Below are 20544 nucleotides of genomic sequence, written 5' to 3' on the forward strand. Positions count from 1 at the left end.
TTTTTAACGGGGCCAACACTATCATTTTTAGCTTTTTACTATTTATGTAGTTAAAGAATATTTTGGGATTATTTTTACTTTCTCTGGCAATGAGTCTCTCTGTCTCAATCTTTGCTGCCTTGACTTGTTTTTTACTGAATTTATTTAATTTTCTGTATTTATTTAATGCCTCATCTCTACCTACTTGCTTTAGTTCTCTAAATGCTCTCTTTTTGTCACTTATTGTGCCCCTTACAGCTCTATTTAGCCATAGTGGTTTCCTCCTATTTCTAGCATGTTTATTCCCATAGGGTATATATTGTGCACAGGTCCTATTCAGGATGCTAATAAATGTCTCCTATTTGCTTTGTGTAGTTTTATGTCTTAGGATATCATCCCAGTTTATTGCACTAAGATCATCTCTCAACCGTTGGAAATTTGCCTTCCTGAAGTTTAGTGTCCTTGTAACCCCTCTACTACACATCTTATTAAAGGATACATGAAAACTTATTATTTCGTGATCACTTTGTGACCCCCAACTCGTATATTTGATATGCGATTTGGCCTGTTGGTTGATATTAGGTCTAGCAGTGCCCCCCTTCTTGTTGGGTCCTGAACCCGTTGTGAAAGGTAATTATCTCTCATAGTTGTCAAAAACCTATTACCTTTGTTTGAACTACAGGTTTCTGTTGAAGTCCCCCATAATAATGACTTCTCCTTGAGTCGCTGCTTCATCTATTTGCTTTACGAGGATATTCTCCACTGCTTCCATTATTTTTGGAGACTTATAACATACCCCTATCAGTAATTTATTATTTTTTCCACCTCCCCTTAGAGCCACCCACAGGGACTCTACATTTCCATTAGATTCACATACATTCTCCCGCAAGATGGGTTTTAAGGATGATTTTACATATAAACATCCCCCCTTGCTTGTTTGTACGGTCATTTCTGAACAGACTATAGCCCTGCAAATTAATTGCCCAGTCCACTGCTCTCATCCAGCGATTTCTCAGATATCCCCACCATGTCATAATTATTTTCCAACAAAATTAATTCTAATTCCTCCATTTTGTTGGTGAGGCTTCTGGCATTAGTGTACATGCATTTTATGTATCTCTCTGTACCTCTATTCCTTCTTACTATATTGACTGTTCTAACCCCAACCCCCAATTTCTTTATTTGTGCCCAGGTCACTATCTGCACTATTTTCCCCACCTAAAAAATGAATACTCCCCCCCAATCCCTAGTTTAAACACTCCTCCAACCTTCTAGTCATTTTCTCCCCCAGCACAGCTCCCCATTGAGGTGCAGCCCGTCTCTAGCGTAGAATCTGTAGCCAACTGAGAAGTCGGCCCAGTTCTCCAGGAACCCAAACCCCTCCTTCCTACACCAGTTCTTGAGCCACTTATTTATCTCTCTAATCTCCTGTTGCCTCTCTGGCGTGGCACGTGGTACAGGTAGTATTTCAGAGAATACCACCTTGGAGGTCCTTGCTTTAAGCTGGCAGCCTAATTCCCTGAAATCATCTTTAAGGACCTTCCACCTACCTCTAACTTTGTCATTTGTGCCAATGTGCACCATGACCACTGGGTCCTCACCAGCCCCTCCCAGTAATCTGTCAACCTGATCAAAGATGAGCCCTGACTCGAGCGCCAGGTAGGCAGCACACTGTTTGATGATCCCTGTCTTTGTGACAGATTGCCCTATCTGTTCCCCTAATAATTGAGTCCCCCACTACCAGCACCTGCCTGGCCTGCCCTGCTCTCCTATTTCCCCCCTTACTGGAGCTGACACTCATCCGGCTTTCAAAGGACATACCTTGCTGCAGCAGTGATACCCCTGTACCGACACCCCCCTCATCTGCCAACTTTACAAACTTATTGGGGTGTGCCAGATCAGGACTAGCCTCCCTGGGGCTCTTTCCTCTACCCCCCCCTTCTATCTGTCACCCAGCTAGCTGTCTCCCTGTCCTGCAGCTCTCTACTACCACCCTCCCCCACATCTACTCCAGTGAGCAGCTGCTCAGTGAGCAGCAGACTCCTTTCCATATTGTCAATGGATCTCAGTGTTGCCAGCTGCTCATTTAGATCCAGTACCTGGGCTTCCCAACGCACAATGTGCACACATCTCGGGCAGCAGTATGCAACCCCAACCGACTGTTCAAAGATTGCATACATGTGGCAAGATGTACACTGGATAGCTTTGTCAATAATGGAGCTCATTTCCTAATGGGAATTGCACTAGACAGAAATGTTAGGTAAAAAGAAATGTAAAGAATTAATAAAATACAGACAGCAATTCAGTCCAAATTCCTCCCTTCCAAACTCCCTGAATCCAAAGTCACTGAACAACAAGTCACACACTTACTTCCGTTTGCACTTACGCTCCGGTCACACTCAGCTCGTTCACACATGCTAAGGAAGAAGATTTAAAGAGTTTTTTTTTTTTCTTTTTCCCTTTTAGCAGCAATACACCCTACAGCTCAATGCACTTCCAAAGGACACACATGAATATATACACACATGGTCAAAATTGTTGGTACCCCTCGTTTAATGAAAGAAAAACCCACAATGGTCACAGAAATAACTTGAATCTGACAAAAGTAATAATAAATTAAAAATCTATGAAAATGAACAAATGAAAGTCAGTCATTGCTTTTCAACCCTGCTTCCACAGAATTTAAAAAAAATTAAACTCATGAAATAGGCCTGGGCAGAAATGATGGTACTCTTAACTTAATATTTTGCTGAACAACCTTTTGAGGCAATCACTGCAATCAAACGATTCCTGCAACTGTCAATGAGACTTCTGCACCTCTCGGCAGGTATTTTGGTGCACTCCTCATGAGCAAACTGCTCCAGTTGTCTCGTGTTTGAAGGTTGCCTTTTCCAGATGGCATATTTCAGCTCTTTCCAAAGATGCTCAATAGGATTTAGATCAGGGCTCATAAAAGGCCACTTCAGAAAAGTCCAATGTTTTCCTCTTAGCCATTCGTGGGTGTTTTTAGCTGTGTGTTTTGGGTCATTTTCCTGCTGCAAGACCCATGACCTTCCGACTGAGACCAAGCTTTCTGACACTGGGCAGCACATTTCTCTCTAGAATCCCTTGATAGTCTTGAGATTTCATTGTACCCTGCACAGATTCAAGACACCCTGTGCCAGCTGCAGCAAAGCAGCCCCAGAACATAACAGAGCCTCCTCCATGTTTCACAGTAAGGACAGTGTTCTTTTCTTGATATGCTTCATTTTTCCGTCTGTGAACATAGAGCTGATGTGCCTTGCAAAAAACTTCCATTTTTGTCTCATCTGTCCATAGGACATTCTCCCAGAAGCTTTGTGGCTTGTCAACATGTAGTTTGGCAAATTCCAGTCTGGCTTTTTTATGATTTCTTTTCAACAATGGTGTTCTCCTTGGTCGTCTCCTATGAAGTCCACTTTGAATCAAACAACGACGGATGGTGCGATCTGACACTGATGTTTCTTGAGCTTGAAGTTCACCTTTAATCTCTTTAGATGTAATCCTGGGTTCTTTTGTTACCATTAGTATTATCTTTGATTTGTCATCAATTTTCCTCCTGAGGCCACATCCAGGGAGGTTGGCTACAGTCTCATGGATCTTAAATTTCTGAATAATATGTGCAACTGTAGTAACAGGAACATCAAGCTGCTTGGAGATGGTCTTTAACCTTTACCTTTAACATGCTTGTCTATAATTTTCTTTCTAATCTCCTGAGACAACTCTTTCCTTTGCTTCCTCTGGTCCATGTTGAGTGTGGTACACACCATGTCACCAAACAGCACAGTGAGTATCTGTAGCCCTATATACAGGCCCATTGACTGATTACAAGATTGTAGACACCTGTGATGCTAATTAGTGGACACAACTTGATTAAACATGTCCCTTTTGTCACATTATTTTCAGGGGTACCATCATTTCTGTCCAGGCCTATTTCAGGAGTTTAATTTTTTTTTAAATTCTGTGAAAGCAGGGTTGAAAAGCAATGTCTGACTTTTAGTGATGAGCGAGTATGCTCGCTACTGCTCAGTGCTCGCCCGAGCATCTCACTGCCGAGTATTTTCGGGGTTGCTCGGCGGGAGCTCGGGTCCCCTCCCTGCAAGTTTGCCGCTCTTTACAGAGCCAATGAACATGCAGGGATTGTCTGCCACTCACGGTAATGCCGCAGCCATGTTGGTTGTTGCATTACAGTGATTGGTTGGCCGCACAGTGTCATCAGGTCTGTATCAGACCTGGTGCTGCCATGTTCATCACAGTCAGTCACTCTGGAATCAGACAATGTAGGGAGAGGTTCTGCTGAGCTAGGGAGAGATTTTCTTGTTTCTAGTTAGTGTAGGCGTACCAAACTATATTAGAGACACATATCTATCTCAACAAACTGTCCTTCTAAGGACTAATCCATCTGCAGATATATCAGGCAGGCAGTTTATATAGGCAGGCAGGGTATATAGCAGACTGCAGTGCATATTGCACAAGAGGCTCCATTCCAGTTTTATCTGCTGCTGTTGCTGTTAGATATTTCTATAAATAGGCCCAGGTCTCAGGGGCCAGGAATAATTTTTTTGGATCTTAATCCTCATTATTTGCTTAAAAAGCAATCCAGAAAACACTGTTTTTCTGCGCTATTTGCTTGTTGGCACTGCTGAATATAGCCAGGTCCTTTCCATATTGCGGTGCTAAAAATGCAGCTATTTAAAACTGTGGTTTGTCCGTCACATGGATCACATATAATTGCGCTGAAAATACTGCCATTTCTGGCCTCCATTAAAAATTTGTTTCAGTGTATCAGTGAAGCTATTGACACCAGTTTGCTGTTCAAAATAGTTACCTACAGGCCAGGTGTTTAAAATTGTGCTTTCTCTGTCACACGGATCACATATACGTTTTCAGAAAATACTGCCATTTCTGGCCTCCATTAAAAATTTGTTTCAGTGTGTCAGTGAAGCTATTGACACCAGTTTGCTGTTCAAAATAGCTACCTACAAGCCAGCTATTTAAAACTATGGTTTGTCCGTCACACAGATCACATATAAGTTCGCTCCAAATTCAGTCATTTGTAGTGAGCGTGGAAGATATTGTCCTCCATTTAAAATGGGCAAGGCAGATGGCAAGGGATGGGGAACTGGACGTGATGGTGATGGTGCATGCAGAGGCCGAGGCCGTGGGCAAGCTGAAATTGTGGCACAACAAACACCCACATCTTCTTGCTCGACCTTCCTGTCTCAATTAATAGGGGACCGCAGAACACAACTATTGAACACAAAGCAATGAAAAGGTTATTGGTTGGATAGCAGATAATTCTTCCAGTCACTTAGCCACCACCACCACCACCACCTTGTCTTCCACACGGTCAAGTCTCAGTAGCTGTGAGTCTGGACCGCATATTCCTCACCCTGAACCTCCTTCCTCCCACCATGCTGAGTGCCCAGAGACAACTGATCCCACACTTGGACACTCCGAAGAGCTGTTCACTTTTCCATTTATACTTGAAGCGGGGCAAGAGGAGATCGCATGTAGCGATGCCAAAATATTTAAGTAGCCACGGTCACACAAAGGCGACGGTGGGAAAGTGTCACAAGAGGTGGACGATGATGAGACACAATTGCCAGAAAGTCAGGAGGAGGACCAGAGTGCGGAAGAGGAAGACGAGGTGGTGGATGATATAGTAACTGACCCAACCAGGCAGGTGGACATACAGAGCGAGGACAGCAGCACACGGGTGGGGGGGGGGAGGCAGAGCACCCAGCAGGCAGGAAGAAGTAGTGTGGTGGCCACAGACAGAAGGCAGGCAACCGTTCCCCGTAACACCAACATGAAGGTTGCCAGTACAACTGTTAGGTCTTCCCGAGTCTGGTTGTTTTTAAAAGACTTTGCCGATAACCCCAAAAAGGCCATATGCACCACCTGCCAGGCCAGCATCAGCAGGGGTGGCAAAACGACGAGCCTGACCACCACCAGCCTGATCAGGCACATGGCAGCAAGGCACCCGACTAGGTGGGCCGAACCCCAGGGTCCAGGAACAGTGCCTGAGGGTGGCACCACTGCTTCTTCCGCTGCTGTGCATGCAAGCCAATCCTCTGTCCATGGTGCATGCGAAGATGCCTCCTGCCCTGCACCTGTCATTGCATACTCTCAAGTAGCAGCATCAGGAAGCATGTCCACGTCCTTGTCTCAGTGCAACGTTCAGTTGTCCATACCCCAGTCCTTGGAACGCAAGAGCAAATACGCAGCAAACTCCCCACAGGCCACACTACTAAATTCCCACATTTCGTGACTGCTTGCGTTCAAAAATGTTGCCTTTTAGGCATGTGGAGACAGAAGCATTCCGCAACCTGATGGTGGTGGCCGTTGCTTGGGACTCGGTCCTCAGCCGCCAGTATTTCTCCCGGTGTGCTGTCCCTGCATTACACAAGCACGTGTCCCAAAACATTAGCCGTGCTCTCAACAATGCAGTTACCGGGAAAGTCCATATAACCACGGAAACGTGGACAGGTCCTTGTGGGCAGGGACGGCACATCTTGCTGTTGGAACACTGGGTTAACATAGTGGAAGCCGGGACCCAGTCGGACCTTGGGACGGAACATGTCCTCCCGACTAGTGTTGAGACACCCCCGTAGTGTTCGAGTTCGGTTCGGTTCGTCGAACACCCTTGTGTTCGCCGAACTGTTCGTCGAACTGTTCGTCGAACACCTTCGAACACCGTTAAAACCAATGGCAGGCAAACAAAAACACATAGAAACACATAGAAAACACCTTCAAAGTTGTCCAAAAGCTGACAATCTGCTCAGAAGACATAACTAACACATGGAAAAGTGACAAGTACATATAGTCATGCGAAAAGAAAAGAGGTGGAGGAGTAAAAGGAGGGGGAGACACAGATATAGGCATGTCATGCCCTTCTAAAATCCAAAAAGTGAGAAGCCGACACGGCCAGTCCGTTCCTGCCCGTGCCACCTGCGTGTCGCCGGGTTTGTGCCAGAGCCGCGGTGGACCCTGATGGCCAGCCCCCCTCTCCCAATACTGGTGCCTGTCCGCTGGTGGGTCGAGCGAGCCCCCCTGTGGTGGAGACAGCGCTAAGCTTTTTAATTTAAATTGTCTCTCTAATTTGAATGAATACACTTTAAATCCTTTTACAAGGATCTATTGAAGGGCAAGTCTCATGCCAGCAGCCGCGTAATTCCAGCTCCAGTAGCGTCCACTAAAGCTGCTGCAGTTAAAAAGCTTTTATAAGGATCGAGCTCGGCTGTCCACCGCAAGGCGTCCTACCGCCAGTCCCAGCCCCTATGCCTTGGGGTGCCTCCTGATGCTCTTCACTGAGTATCCCGTGGTCCCTAAGCAATTCCTTTGAAAAAATTAAGTGTTCAAACTACAGGTGGTGTAGCTTGCTTAACAGCCGGGATAATCCGCTGACTAGCAGACACTGCTACTAGGCACAAAGTATTTCCTGGGCTAGATGCAGTTAAAAATTTGTAATTAGATACTCTCGTTGGATGCTGAGAAAGCATTCCATAGAGTCTCCTGGCACGCCATATATTATTCTCTTAAAAAGCTTGGGGTAGGGGTCTAGGGGACCCATTTATAGCCAAAATCACGGCCCTGTATCGCAATGCGTCAGCTAGGCTGAAGATAAATGGAACTGTAGCACCCCGAGGGCTCGGTTGCTGCAGAGGTATTGCACCTCACCCAGAGGTGTGATATCTCACTCTCAGGTAAGGATGGAGTGTGGATCAGGACCCCGACACCTGCATGCATTACACCACATTGCCGTGGGGCAGGGCGACCAATATGCCCCTGAGATGGGCACAACAGTCCCTGTCCCTGGCTGGAGTGGAGGGAGGGAACACTGAGGAAGGGGAACCCTGTAGTGCAGGAGCAGGGAGGAAGAAGTTCCTGGGTGCATTGAGAAGGGAGTATAAAAGGTGGGCACCATCTTAGTTCAGTGCAGAGAAGTCTGAGCAGAAGTGACAGGGAGCAGGGGCTCTGCATGAGTTCTGCTCCAGAGGCAGGCCTAGTAACAGAGGCCCAGGCCTGGAAGAGGGAGAAGGAAGGAAGAGGAGCGGAGAAGGCTCCAGGAACGAGGAACGAAGGGATCCCAGGGGTGTGGATGGACTAGTTGCCACCGCACGCCCGAATCCACCTTCATGGAGGGGTCAGGCCAAAGGGGGAGACCGGTCCCCGAAACTAGTGGAGGCGGGAAACGACCCTCAGCTAGAAACCGGAGGCTGTGACATTTTATGTGGCGCAGCCCCTCGCTACACCCGCTAGGAAGGTAGCACATAGGGTCAGGGAAACTGGCGCCAAGTTTACCAAGAGGAGGCCCGAGGCAGCCGGACAGAAGGGTTGGTAAGAAAGGCCAGACAAAGGACACACAAAGGGGGTCCTGTGAAGCGCTCCAAAGTTATCTGGGAGTTGTCTGAGCCCCTCACCTGGTGAGCACAGTACGACGTGGGCAGCCGTTACCTGCAGAAGTGGTCTGGATAATAAGAACTGTGAGTAAAGGCCCTGGACTGCATCACTGACTCCGTGTCGTTACTGCTGCTGCCCTGCACCATCACCCCCATCCTCCGCATACACTGCCCTGAGGCTATACTCCTCCCGTGGGGAGTTATGCTACGCTCTGCTGCACCCACAACATCAGCCTCAGCGGTCTGCCCTGCAGCAGCGGTTCACTCTGACCGCAATCCACGGGTGGCATAGTCGGACATTTAAACATCAAAACCACATAAATAGTTCCGCCACTGGTTTGACCGCCCTAAGCCACGGAACCGGGTCGCCGCCACGGAGACTACAACCACCAGCATCCACCAAAAAAGGGTCCGGCTCCCGATGTCCCAAGGCCCAGGGGGCACATCAGAACATTTTCATCACCTTTCATAATCACCAATGGGACAAGGCAGGGATGTCCTCTGTCCCCTCTCTTATAGATCCTAGTGACGGAGCACCTGCTCTCATCAATTCGCCATAACCCCAATATTAGGTGGATTGAGGTGGGAGGCACCGAGTACAAGTGATCTGCATTTGCTGATAATGTCAATCACATATATGCATCAGCAGGCTGTTATGGCTGAAATAGATCACTTTGTTACATGGTCAAATTTTAAAATCAATACAGCGAAGTCTGAGGCCCTCGATGTCTCCCTCCCCAAATCCATACAGGATTCCATCCAGTCCAACTTTCCCTTTGCCTGGCCCTCACAGGGTATCAAATTCTTAGGAATTCCTATTCATAGAGACCTCTCCCGTCTATGTTATCTTAATTTTGGGCCCTTTATTGAACAACTCCATACAGACCACGGTTGGCAAGTTAGAACTGTAAGATTCACTACGTGAACCACTGGTGTTTTGTGGAAAAGCACATGTACACTGTGTTCCAAATTATTATGCAAAAAGTGTTTAGGAGTGATAAGGGAAGAATTTGTTTGTTTGCAGTTAAACTCATTGATGGCGATGTGTGTCAGGGCTCTTTATATCACTGTAAGCAATCGCAGACACATGTGCTAATTAGTTTGGCAGGTGTGTCCAATGAACGGCAAGACTACTTAAGAAGGCTGTCCCACATTATTAAGCAGCCTACATTTTCTGCCAAAATGGGAAAGAAAAAGGATGTGTCGGCTGCTGAGAAGCAACAAATTGTGGAGTGTTTAGGTCAAGGCATGACTACAATCAACATTGTGCGATGATCAGGATGAAGTGTCTTGGCAATCAAGAAGTATGTAGCTGATTCACAGTACACACGTGTGCATGCTGATAAGGGCAAATTGAGGACTCTTTCCTACAGGCAATTACGTCAGGTTAAAAGAGCAGTGGCAAAAAAGCCTTGTCATAGCAGCAGACAAGTTTTTGAAGCTGCTGGTGCCTCCAACGACCCCCGAACAACAAGATGCAGGGTCCTTCAGAGGTTTGCAGCTGTGCGTACGCCATCCTGTCGACCTCCTCTATCCACTGCACACAAGCAGAAACGGCTCCAGTGGGCCAAACATTACATGAAGACTGATTTCAAAACTGTTTTGTTCATGGATGAGTGCCGTGCAACGCTCGATGGTCCAGATGGATGGAGTGGAGGATGGCTGGTTGATGGACACCCCACGCAAACACGACTACAGCGCCAACAAGGAGGAGGTGGGGTAATGTTTTGGGTTGGAATCATGGGGAGAGAGATTGTCAGCCCCTTTAGGATCCCTGAAGGGGTAAAGATGAACTCCATAATGTATGTGGAGTTTCTCAAACAGCACTTCCTGCCATGGTTCAAGAAGAAGAACCGTGTATTCCACAGCAAGATCATTTTCATGCATGATAATGCACCGTCTTATGCTGCACATAACACATCTGCATCTCTGGCTGATATGGGCATAAAAGGGGACAAACTTATGGTGTGACCCCCATGCTCCCCTGACCTCTACCCATTGAGAACCTCTGGAGCATCATCAAAAGGAGTGTCTATGATGGCGGGAGGCAGTTCACATCTAAGCAACAGCTCTGGGAGGGTATTCTGTCCTCATGCAAAACAATTGAAGCAGAAACCATCCAAAACCTGACAAATTCAATGGACGAGAGAGTTCAGAAGCTCCTTTCGAACAAGGGGTCCTATGTGCAAATGTAACATCACCTAGAATAAAGTTTTGAGTTGAAAACTGTTTGATTTCAGTTTATAATAACCTGCTAATGCTTAGAATTTCAAAAATGACCATTTTTTTGGTCTTAATTAAAATGAAAAGGTTGATCAAAGAGTGTGGGGGATCTAAGAGTGTGGCAACCCAGTAGTCAGGATTACTTCGAATACTGACAATCTGAGGGTCATGTTGCAGGTAGTACAGCAAGAAGGCACTTATGTGTCTTGCGCATCTCGGAGCCCCAAAATTATTTTCTGGGCTAGATGCAGCTAAAAATTATTATTAATTTTAAATCTGGTGGAGCTTAGTATAGATGGCCTAATAGAATCAGTACTGCACACTGCTATAAAGCCCAAATTATTTTCCAGCCAAGATACAGATAAACATGATTATTAATTTTAAATCTGGTGGAGCTTAGTATAGATGGCCTAATAGAATCTGTATTGCACACTGCTACAAAGCCCAAATTATTTTCCAGCCAAGATACAGATAAACATGATTAGTAATTTTAAATCTGGTGGAGCTTAGTATAGATGGCCTAATAGAATCAGTACTGCACACTGCTACAAAGCCCAAATTATTTTCCAGCCAAGATACAGATAAACATGATTAGTAATTTGAAAGCTTAAAACGGTTGGTGAGGTGATTTTAACCAATCATCAAGCTTTTACACTCCCCAGGATGACACAGGGGTAGAAAATTCATTTCGGATCCATGATTTGTTCATCTTTATGAACGTGAGTCTGTCTTCATTATCAGTGGAGAGCCGCGTGCGCTTATCTGTCAGCACACCACCAGCAGCGCTGAACACACATTCAGACAGAATGCTGGCTGCGGGGCATGACAAGATCTCCAAGGCGTAAGTGGCGAGCTCCGGCCATTTATCCAGATTGGAAGCCCAAAAAGAGCAAGGGTCCAGTGACACAGTCATGGCTTCAATGTTTACTTGGAGATACTCCTGTACTATCGTCTCTAGGCGTTGACTATGTGTCAGACTTCATGTCTCCTGTGGCCTTGCAAAGGATGAGCTAAAAAAGTGGTGAAATGATTCCGCAAAATTTGTGTTACCAGCAGATACTGTGTTTCTGTTACGGTTTGAGTGCTGAACACTCGACGGTCCCACGGTTGGCAAGTTGGAACTGTGAGATTCACTACGTGCACCACTGGTGTTTTGTGGAAAAGCACATGTAAGATTCCGCAACAGTCTCTGCTGATACTCCTGCTTGCGTGTATCCCTTTCTATGGCAGGAATTATTTCTGCAAATTTACTTTTGTACCGGGGATCTAACAGTGTGGCAACCAAGTAGTCAGGATTATTTCTAATTCTCCCAATTCGAGGGTCATGTTGCAGGTAGTGCAGCAAGAAGGCACTCATGTGTCTTGCACATCCAGGAGCACCAAGTCCCTGTTGTGTTGGTGGCGAGGTAACAATCATGCTTCCTTCCTCTGTCCTCTCCCCCCAACCTCGCACAACAGAAATGTGATCAAGGTCTCCCTCATCTGATGAGTCTTCCATCAGTTCGTCCTCCACTTCTTCCTGGGCTCCTGCACCTTCCTCACTAGTTTGGCTGCTACCATGCGCCCTGTTAAAACCATCTCCCCCACCCTCACATGCCTGCCGCCTTGGTGCTGCCGACCGTCTGGACCTTGCAGATGTTAGCCCTTCCACATACAACTCCTCCTCCTCTACTTCCTCGAGCTCCTCTTGTGCCACCACCTGACTCCGAATTCTGTTTAACATGTGCTCCAGCATGTAAATCACCGGAATAGTCATGCTGATAATGGCATCGTCAGCACTAAACATCTTCGTCGCCATTTCAAAACTGTGCAGAAGGGTGCATAGGTCCCTGATCTGAGACCACTCCTCCAGCATGATGTGCCCCACCTCTGGATCCCGTTGTCCCAGGCTATACGTCAGAACGTATTGCACCAGGGCTTGTCGGTGCTGCCACAGTCGCTGCAACATGTGCAGAGTTGAATTCCACCGGGTAGTCACATCGCATTTTAGCCGGTGAAGTGACAGGCCCAACGACTTCTGTAGAGATGTAAGTCGCTGAGCTGCGGGATGCGAACGGCGGAAGTGAGCACACAGCGACCGTGCCCTCTGCAGAAGGCCATCTAGTCCAGGATAGTGGGCTAAAAATTGCTGGACAACCAGGTTCAACACGTGGGCCATACAAGGCACGTGTGTGACATTGCCCCGGCGAAGGGCCGTACCCAGGTTTGCAGCATTGTCGCACATGGCCTTCCCTGGTTTCTGGTCCAGTGGAGACAACCATTCATGAAATTGGTTCTCCAGAGCTGACCACAACTCCTCAGCTGTGTGACTCACATTTCCCAGACATTTCAAAGTAAAAACCGCCTGATGACGTTGAGCCCTACTGCCAGCATAGTAAGGAGGTGTGCAGGATCCCTTCTGCGCAGTTAGAAAGCTTGTGGCATGACCAGACAGGCTTTTGGTGCAGGTGGAGGACCGAGAGGAGGTTGAGGAGGCAGAAGCAGTGGAGGAACTTTGACATAAAGAGGATTGACGCACAACTCGTGGGGACGGCAAGACTTGGACAGCAGCCCCTTGTCCTGCTGTCACCATAGTTACCCAGTGCCCAGTCAGCGACATGTAACGCCCCTGTCCATGCCTACTCGTCCAAGTGTCTGTGGTGAAATGCACCCTGTCACACACAGAGTTTCTCAAAGAAGCGGTGATGTTGTGTGCGACATGCTGGTGGAGCGCAGGCACACCTTTCTTTGAGAAGTAGTGCCGACTGGGCATCTGGTACTGGGGCACTGCGACGGACATAAGATCTCGAAAATCCTCTGTGTCCACCAGGCGGAAAGGCAGCATTTCTGTAGCCAAGAGCTTCCAGATGTTGAAATTCAACCTCTTAGCTTTCTCATGGCTAGGAGGAAATGGTCTTTTACTTGTCCACATCTGAGGGACTGAGGGCTGGCTGTTGTGCTTAGACGGGGTTGAGAAGGGTGTCCCCGGCAAACTGCCGGTCTGTGAGGAAGATGCAGGCGGACATGTTAGGTTGCCTTGATCCAAAGGTGGTGCTATCGATGTCGGACAGCGCTGAACACCAGCTGGGGTTACCACCTCCAAAGAAAATGATGACCTGCCAATCACGCTGGCTGTTGCGGGTAAAGAGGTGGCAGGTCTGCGTCCCAAAACAGGTGTGACTGCTGTCCCCCCAGTCACAGAGGATGAAGAGGCTGCAGATGCACAAGATGTGGCAGACGGCGGTTGGCAAGGCCGGCTAGGCCGCATTGTTAGACAGTGAGCTTCCCACTGCAACTTATGCTTCATGTCATTGTGCCGGTTCATGCATGAAGTACTCAAACTATGTATTTTTTGGCCTCTACTTAGCTTTTGCTGACAACTATTACAGATAACACGAGTTGGGTCATCTTTATCGATCTGAAAAAATGCCCAGGCTATGCAAGGCTTAGCACCCATGCGACCTGAAGAGCCACCACGACTTGTGGTCAGAGGCAGAGTTGTGTTTGAGGATGCAGTTGTTGACGTGCTTCCAGTACTATGTCTCTGTCCAGGAAGGCGCAACCTGACCTCGCCGTCACTAGCATCCTCCTCCACCTCCTCTGCTGACCTCATCTCTTGGCTGACTGTGGGTTGACAGTAAGTGGGATCTCCATCCTCATCATCATCACCCTGTGTGTTATCACACCCGTCGTCCTCAGAGCCAACCTATTCCTGCCCTGACAAAAAACTAAAGTTGTCGCTCCAATCAGGTATTTGAGTCTCATCATCGTCTTCCACATTGTCTCCACCAACAGGAGTTACAGTTTGGGAATGAGGGTCTACATTATGGTCAGAACCTTCTGCGTCTGGTCCTGGATCCGACTCATAAAGATTCTGGGCATCAGTGCAGATCATTTCCTCGTCTGGATTCACAGAAGCGCTGGAGCCGACCTCTGATCCCCAGGCTATTGTATGAGTAATCAGCTCTGCAGATTCAACCATCTGTTCTACCTCATACTCAGATGGGCAGCTGGAGATTTGGGAGCTGTGAGAAAGCAAGTGTGATTGGGGTGACACCTCTGAGGACTGGAGTATTTGTGATGTTGAAGTTGATGTGGAGGAGAGCCCACTTAAAGGAGCACTGGATATCCGTTGAAGCACCTGCTGTTTTTGTGCCTCATCTGGAATTTGTAGCGATTGGCATGGCCGTAAGAAAGGGATCTTATCACATTGTCCGCTAAAAGAAGTAGACATTTTAATTTTGCTGGAAGATGGTCTTTCTTCTGCAGATGTTACTGTTGCTTTAACACCTACTCCACGGACACAACCTTTTTTCCCCTTCCCAACACGCCTATTCCCCTTTCCACCAGCAGCAGGCCTTTTTCCACTCATTTTGGTGGTTAACTAATTCACAACTCTGGAGTTGTTTGCACAAAAAAACAATGGATGGGAACTGAGCAGAGCTGAGTGGCCAAACTGTGGTATTAGGCCAAAACTATTGTCTGGGTTAGATGCAGAAAAAAATTATATTCAGTTTGCAACCTGATGGAGGTCAGTATAGATGGACTAATAGAACAAGTCCCACACACAGCTAGAAGGCCAAATATTTTTTCAGAGCTAGATGCAGAAAAAAATTATATTCAATTTGCAACCTGATGGAGGTCAGTATAGATGGACTAATAGAACAAGTCCCACACACTGCTAGAAGGCCAAATATTTTTTCAGAGCTAGATGCAGAAAAAAATTATAGTCAATTTGCAACCTGATGGAGGTCAGTATAGATGGACTAATAGAACAAGTCCCACACACAGCTAGAAGGCCAAATTTTTTTTCAGAGCTAGATGCAGAAAAAAAATATATTCAATTTGCAACCTGATGGAGGTCAGTATAGATGGACTAATAGAACAAGTCCCACACACTGCTAGAAGCCCAAATAGTTTTTCAGAGGTAGATGCAGAAAAAAATTATATTCAGTTTGCAACCTGATGGAGGTCAGTATAGATGGACTAAAAGAACAAGTCCCACACACTGCTAGAAGGCCGAATATTTTTTCAGAGGTAGATGCAGAAAAAAATTATATTCAGTTTGCAACCTGATGGAGGTCAGTATAGATGGACTAATAGAACAAGTCCAACACACAGCTAGAAGGCCAAATATTTTTTCAGAGGTAGATGCAGAAAAAAAATTATATTCAATATGCAACCTGATGGAGGTCAGTATAGATGGACTAATAGAAAAAGTCCCACACACTGCTACAAGGCCAAATCTATTTTCAGAGCTAGATGCATAAAAAAATTATATTCAATTTGCAACCTGATGGAGGTCAGTATAGATGGACTAAGAGAACAAGTCCCACACACAGCTAGAAGCCCAAATATTTTTTCAGAGCTAGATGCAGAAAAAAATTATATTCAATTTGCAACCTGATGGAGGTCAGTATAGATGGACTAATAGAACAAGTTCCACACACTGCTAGAAGGCCAAATATTTTTTCAGAGCTAGATGCAGAAAAAAATTATATTCAATTTGCAACCTGATAGAGGTCAGTATAGATGGACTAATAGAACAAGTCCCACACACTGCTAGAAGTCCAAATATTTTTTCAGAGCTAGATGCAGAAAAAAATTATATTCAATTTGCAACCTGATGGAGGTCAGTATAGATGGACTAATAGAACAAGTCCCACACACTGCTAGAAGGCCAAATATTTTTTCAGAGCTAGATGCAGAAAAAAATTATATTCAATTTGCAACCTGATGGAGGTCAGTATAGATGGACTAATAGAACAAGTTCCACACACTGCTAGAAGGCCAAATATTTTTTCAGAGCTAGATGCAGAAAAAAATTATATTCAATTTGCAACCTGATGGAGGTCAGTATAGATGGACTAATAGAACAAGTCCCACACACTGCTAGAAGTCCAAATATTTTTTCAGAGCTAGATGCAGAAAAAAATTATATACAATTTGCAACCTGATGGAGGTCAGTATAGATGGACTAATAGAACAAGTCCCACACACAGCTAGAAGGCCAAATCTTTTTTCAGAGGTAGCTGCAGAAAAAAATTATATTCAGTTTGCAACCTGATGGAGGTCAGTATAGATGGACTAATAGAACAAGTCCCACACACAGCTAGAAGGCCAAATATTTTGTCAGAGGTAGATGAAGAAAAAAATTATATTCAGTTTGCAACCTGATGGAGGTCAGTATAGATGGACTAATAGAACAAATCCCACACACTGCTAGAAGGCCAAATATTTTTTCAGAGCTAGATACAGAAAAATATTTATTCAATTTGCAACCTGATGGAGGTCAGTATAGATGGACTAATAGAACAAGTCCCACACAAAGCTAGAAGCCCAAATATTTTTTCAGAGGTAGATGCAGAAAAAAATTATATTCAGTTTGCAACCTGATGGAGGTCAGTATAGATGGACTAATAGAACAAGTTCCACACACTGCTAGAAGGCCAAATATTTTTTCAGAGCTAGATGCAGAAAAAAATTATATTCAATTTGCAACCTGAGGAAGGTCAGTATAGATGGACTAATAGAACAAGTCCCACACACTGCTAGAAGGCCAAATATTTTTTCAGAGCTAGATGCAGAAAAAAATTATATTCAATTTGCAACCTGATGGAGGTCAGTATAGATGGACTAATAGGACAAGTCCCACACACTGCTAGAAGGCCAAATATTTTTTCAGAGCTAGATGCAGAAAAAAATTATATTCAATTTGCAACCTGATGGAGGTCAGTATAGATGGACTAATAGAACAAGTCCCACACACTGCTAGAAGCCCAAATATTTTTTCAGAGGTAGATGCAGAAAAAAATTATATTCAGTTTGCAACCTGATGGAGGTCAGCATAGATGGACTAATAGAACAAGTCCCACACACTGCTAGAAGGCCAAATATTTTTTCAGAGCTAGATGCAGAAAAATATTATATTCAATTTGCAACCTGATGGAGGTCAGTATAGATGGACTAATAGAACAAGTCCCACACACAGCTAGAAGCCCAAATATTTTTTCAGAGGTAGATGCAGAAAAAAGTTATATTCAGTTTGCAACCTGATGGAGGTCAGCATAGATGGACCAATAAAACAAGTCCCACACACTGCTAGAAGGCCAAATATTTTTTCAGAGCTAAATGCAGAAAAAAATTATCTTCAATTTGCAACCTGATGGAGGTCAGTATAGATGGACTAATAGAACAAGTCCCACACACTGCTAGAAGGCCAAATATTTTTTCAGAGCTAGATACAGAAAAAAATTATATTCAGTTTGCAACCTGATGAAGGTCAGTATAGATGGACTAATAGAACACGTCCCACACACTGCTAGAAGGCCAAATATTTTTTCAGAGCTAGATGCAGAAAAAAATTATATTCAATTTGCAACCTGATGGAGGTCAGTATAGATGGACTAATAGAACAAGTCCCACACACTGCTAGAAGGCCAAATATTTTTTCAGAGGTAGATGTAGAAAAAAATTATATTCAGTTTGCAACCTGATGGAGGTCAGTATAGATGGACTAATAGAACAAGTCCCACACACTGCTAGAAGGCCAAATATTTTTTCAGAGCTAGATGCAGAAAAAAATTATATTCAATTTGCAACCTGATGGAGGTCAGTATAGATGGACTAATAGAACAAGTCCCACACACTGCTAGAAGGCCAAATATTTTTTCAGAGCTAGATGCAGAAAAAATTATATTCAGTTTGCAACCTGGTGGAGGTCAGTATAGATGGACTAATAGAACAAGACCCACACACTGCTAGAAGCCCAAATATTTTTTCAGAGGTAGATGCAGAAAAAAATTATATTCAGTTTGCAACCTGATGGAGGTCAGTATAGATGGACTAATAGAACAAGTCCCCACACTGCTAGAAGCCCAAATATTTTTTCAGAGCTAGATGCAGAAAAATATTATATTCAATTTGCAACCTGATGGAGGTCAGTGTATATGGACTAATAGAACAAGTCCCACACACAGCTAGAAGCCCAGATATTTTTTAAGAGCTAGATGCAGAAAAAAATTATATTCAATTTGCAACCTGATGGAGGTCAGTATAGATGGACTAATAGAACAAGTCCAACACACTGCTAGAAGGCCAAATATTTTTTCAGAGCTAGATGCAGAAAAAAATTATATTCAATTTGCAACCTGATGGAGGTCAGTATACATGGACTAATAGAACAAGTCCCACACACTGCTAGAAGGCCAAATATTTTTTCAGAGCTAGATGCAGAAAAAAATTATATTCAATTTGCACCCTGATGGAGGTCAGTATAGATGGACTAATAGAACAAGTCCCACACACTGCTAGAAGGCCAAATATTTTTTCAGAGCTAGATGCAGAAAAAAATTATATTCAATTTGCAACCTGATGGAGGTCAGTATAGATGGACTAATAGAACAAGTCCACACACTGCTAGAAGGCCAAATATTTTTTCAGAGCTAGATGCAGAAAAAAATTATATTCAATTTGCAACCTGATGGAGGTCAATAAAGATGGACTAATAGAACAAGTCCCACACACTGCTAGAAGGCCAAATATTTTTGCAGAGCTAGATGCAGAAAAAAATTATATTCAATTTGCAACCTGATGGAGGTCAGTATAGATGGACTAATAGAACAAGTCCCACACACAGCTAGAAGGCCAAATCTTTTTTCAGAGGTAGCTGCAGAAAAAAATTATATTCAGTTTGCAACCTGATGGAGGTCAGTATAGATGGACTAATAGAACAAGTCCCACACACAGCTAGAAGGCCAAATATTTTGTCAGAGGTAGATGAAGAAAAAAATTATATTCAGTTTGCAACCTGATGGAGGTCAGTATAGATGGACTAATAGAACAAATCCCACACACTGCTAGAAGGCCAAATATTTTTTCAGAGCTAGATACAGAAAAATATTTATTCAATTTGCAACCTGATGGAGGTCAGTATAGATGGACTAATAGAACAAGTCCCACACAAAGCAAGAAGCCCAAATATTTTTTCAGAGGTAGATGCAGAAAAAAATTATATTCAGTTTGCAACCTGATGGAGGTCAGTATAGATGGACTAATAGAACAAGTTCCACACACTGCTAGAAGGCCAAATATTTTTTCAGAGCTAGATGCAGAAAAAAATTATATTCAATTTGCAACCTGAGGAAGGTCAGTATAGATGGACTAATAGAACAAGTCCCACACACTGCTAGAAGGCCAAATATTTTTTCAGAGCTAGATGCAGAAAAAAATTATATTCAATTTGCAACCTGATGGAGGTCAGTATAGATGGACTAATAGAACAAGTCCCACACACTGCTAGAAGGCCAAATATTTTTTCAGAGCTAGATGCAGAAAAAAATTATATTCAATTTGCAACCTGATGGAGGTCAGTATAGATGGACTAATAGAACAAGTCCCACACACTGCTAGAAGCCCAAATATTTTTTCAGAGGTAGATGCAGAAAAAAATTATATTCAGTTTGCAACCTGATGGAGGTCAGCATAGATGGACTAATAGAACAAGTCCCACACACTGCTAGAAGGCCAAATATTTTTTCAGAGCTAGATGCAGAAAAATATTATATTCAATTTGCAACCTGATGGAGGTCAGTATAGATGGACTAATAGAACAAGTCCCACACACAGCTAGAAGCCCAAATATTTTTTCAGAGGTAGATGCAGAAAAAAGTTATATTCAGTTTGCAACCTGATGGAGGTCAGCATAGATGGACCAATAGAACAAGTCCCACACACTGCTAGAAGGCCAAATATTTTTTCAGAGCTAAATGCAGAAAAAAATTATCTTCAATTTGCAACCTGATGGAGGTCAGTATAGATGGACTAATAGAACAAGTCCCACACACTGCTAGAAGGCCAAATATTTTTTCAGAGCTAGATACAGAAAAAAATTATATTCAGTTTGCAACCTGATGAAGGTCAGTATAGATGGACTAATAGA

The sequence above is a fragment of the Phyllobates terribilis genome, unplaced genomic scaffold (assembly GCF_046119375.1).
Source record: "Phyllobates terribilis strain yellow unplaced genomic scaffold, ASM4611937v1 Scaffold_4__5_contigs__length_816908805, whole genome shotgun sequence".
Taxonomy (NCBI): Eukaryota; Metazoa; Chordata; class Amphibia; order Anura; family Dendrobatidae; genus Phyllobates; species Phyllobates terribilis.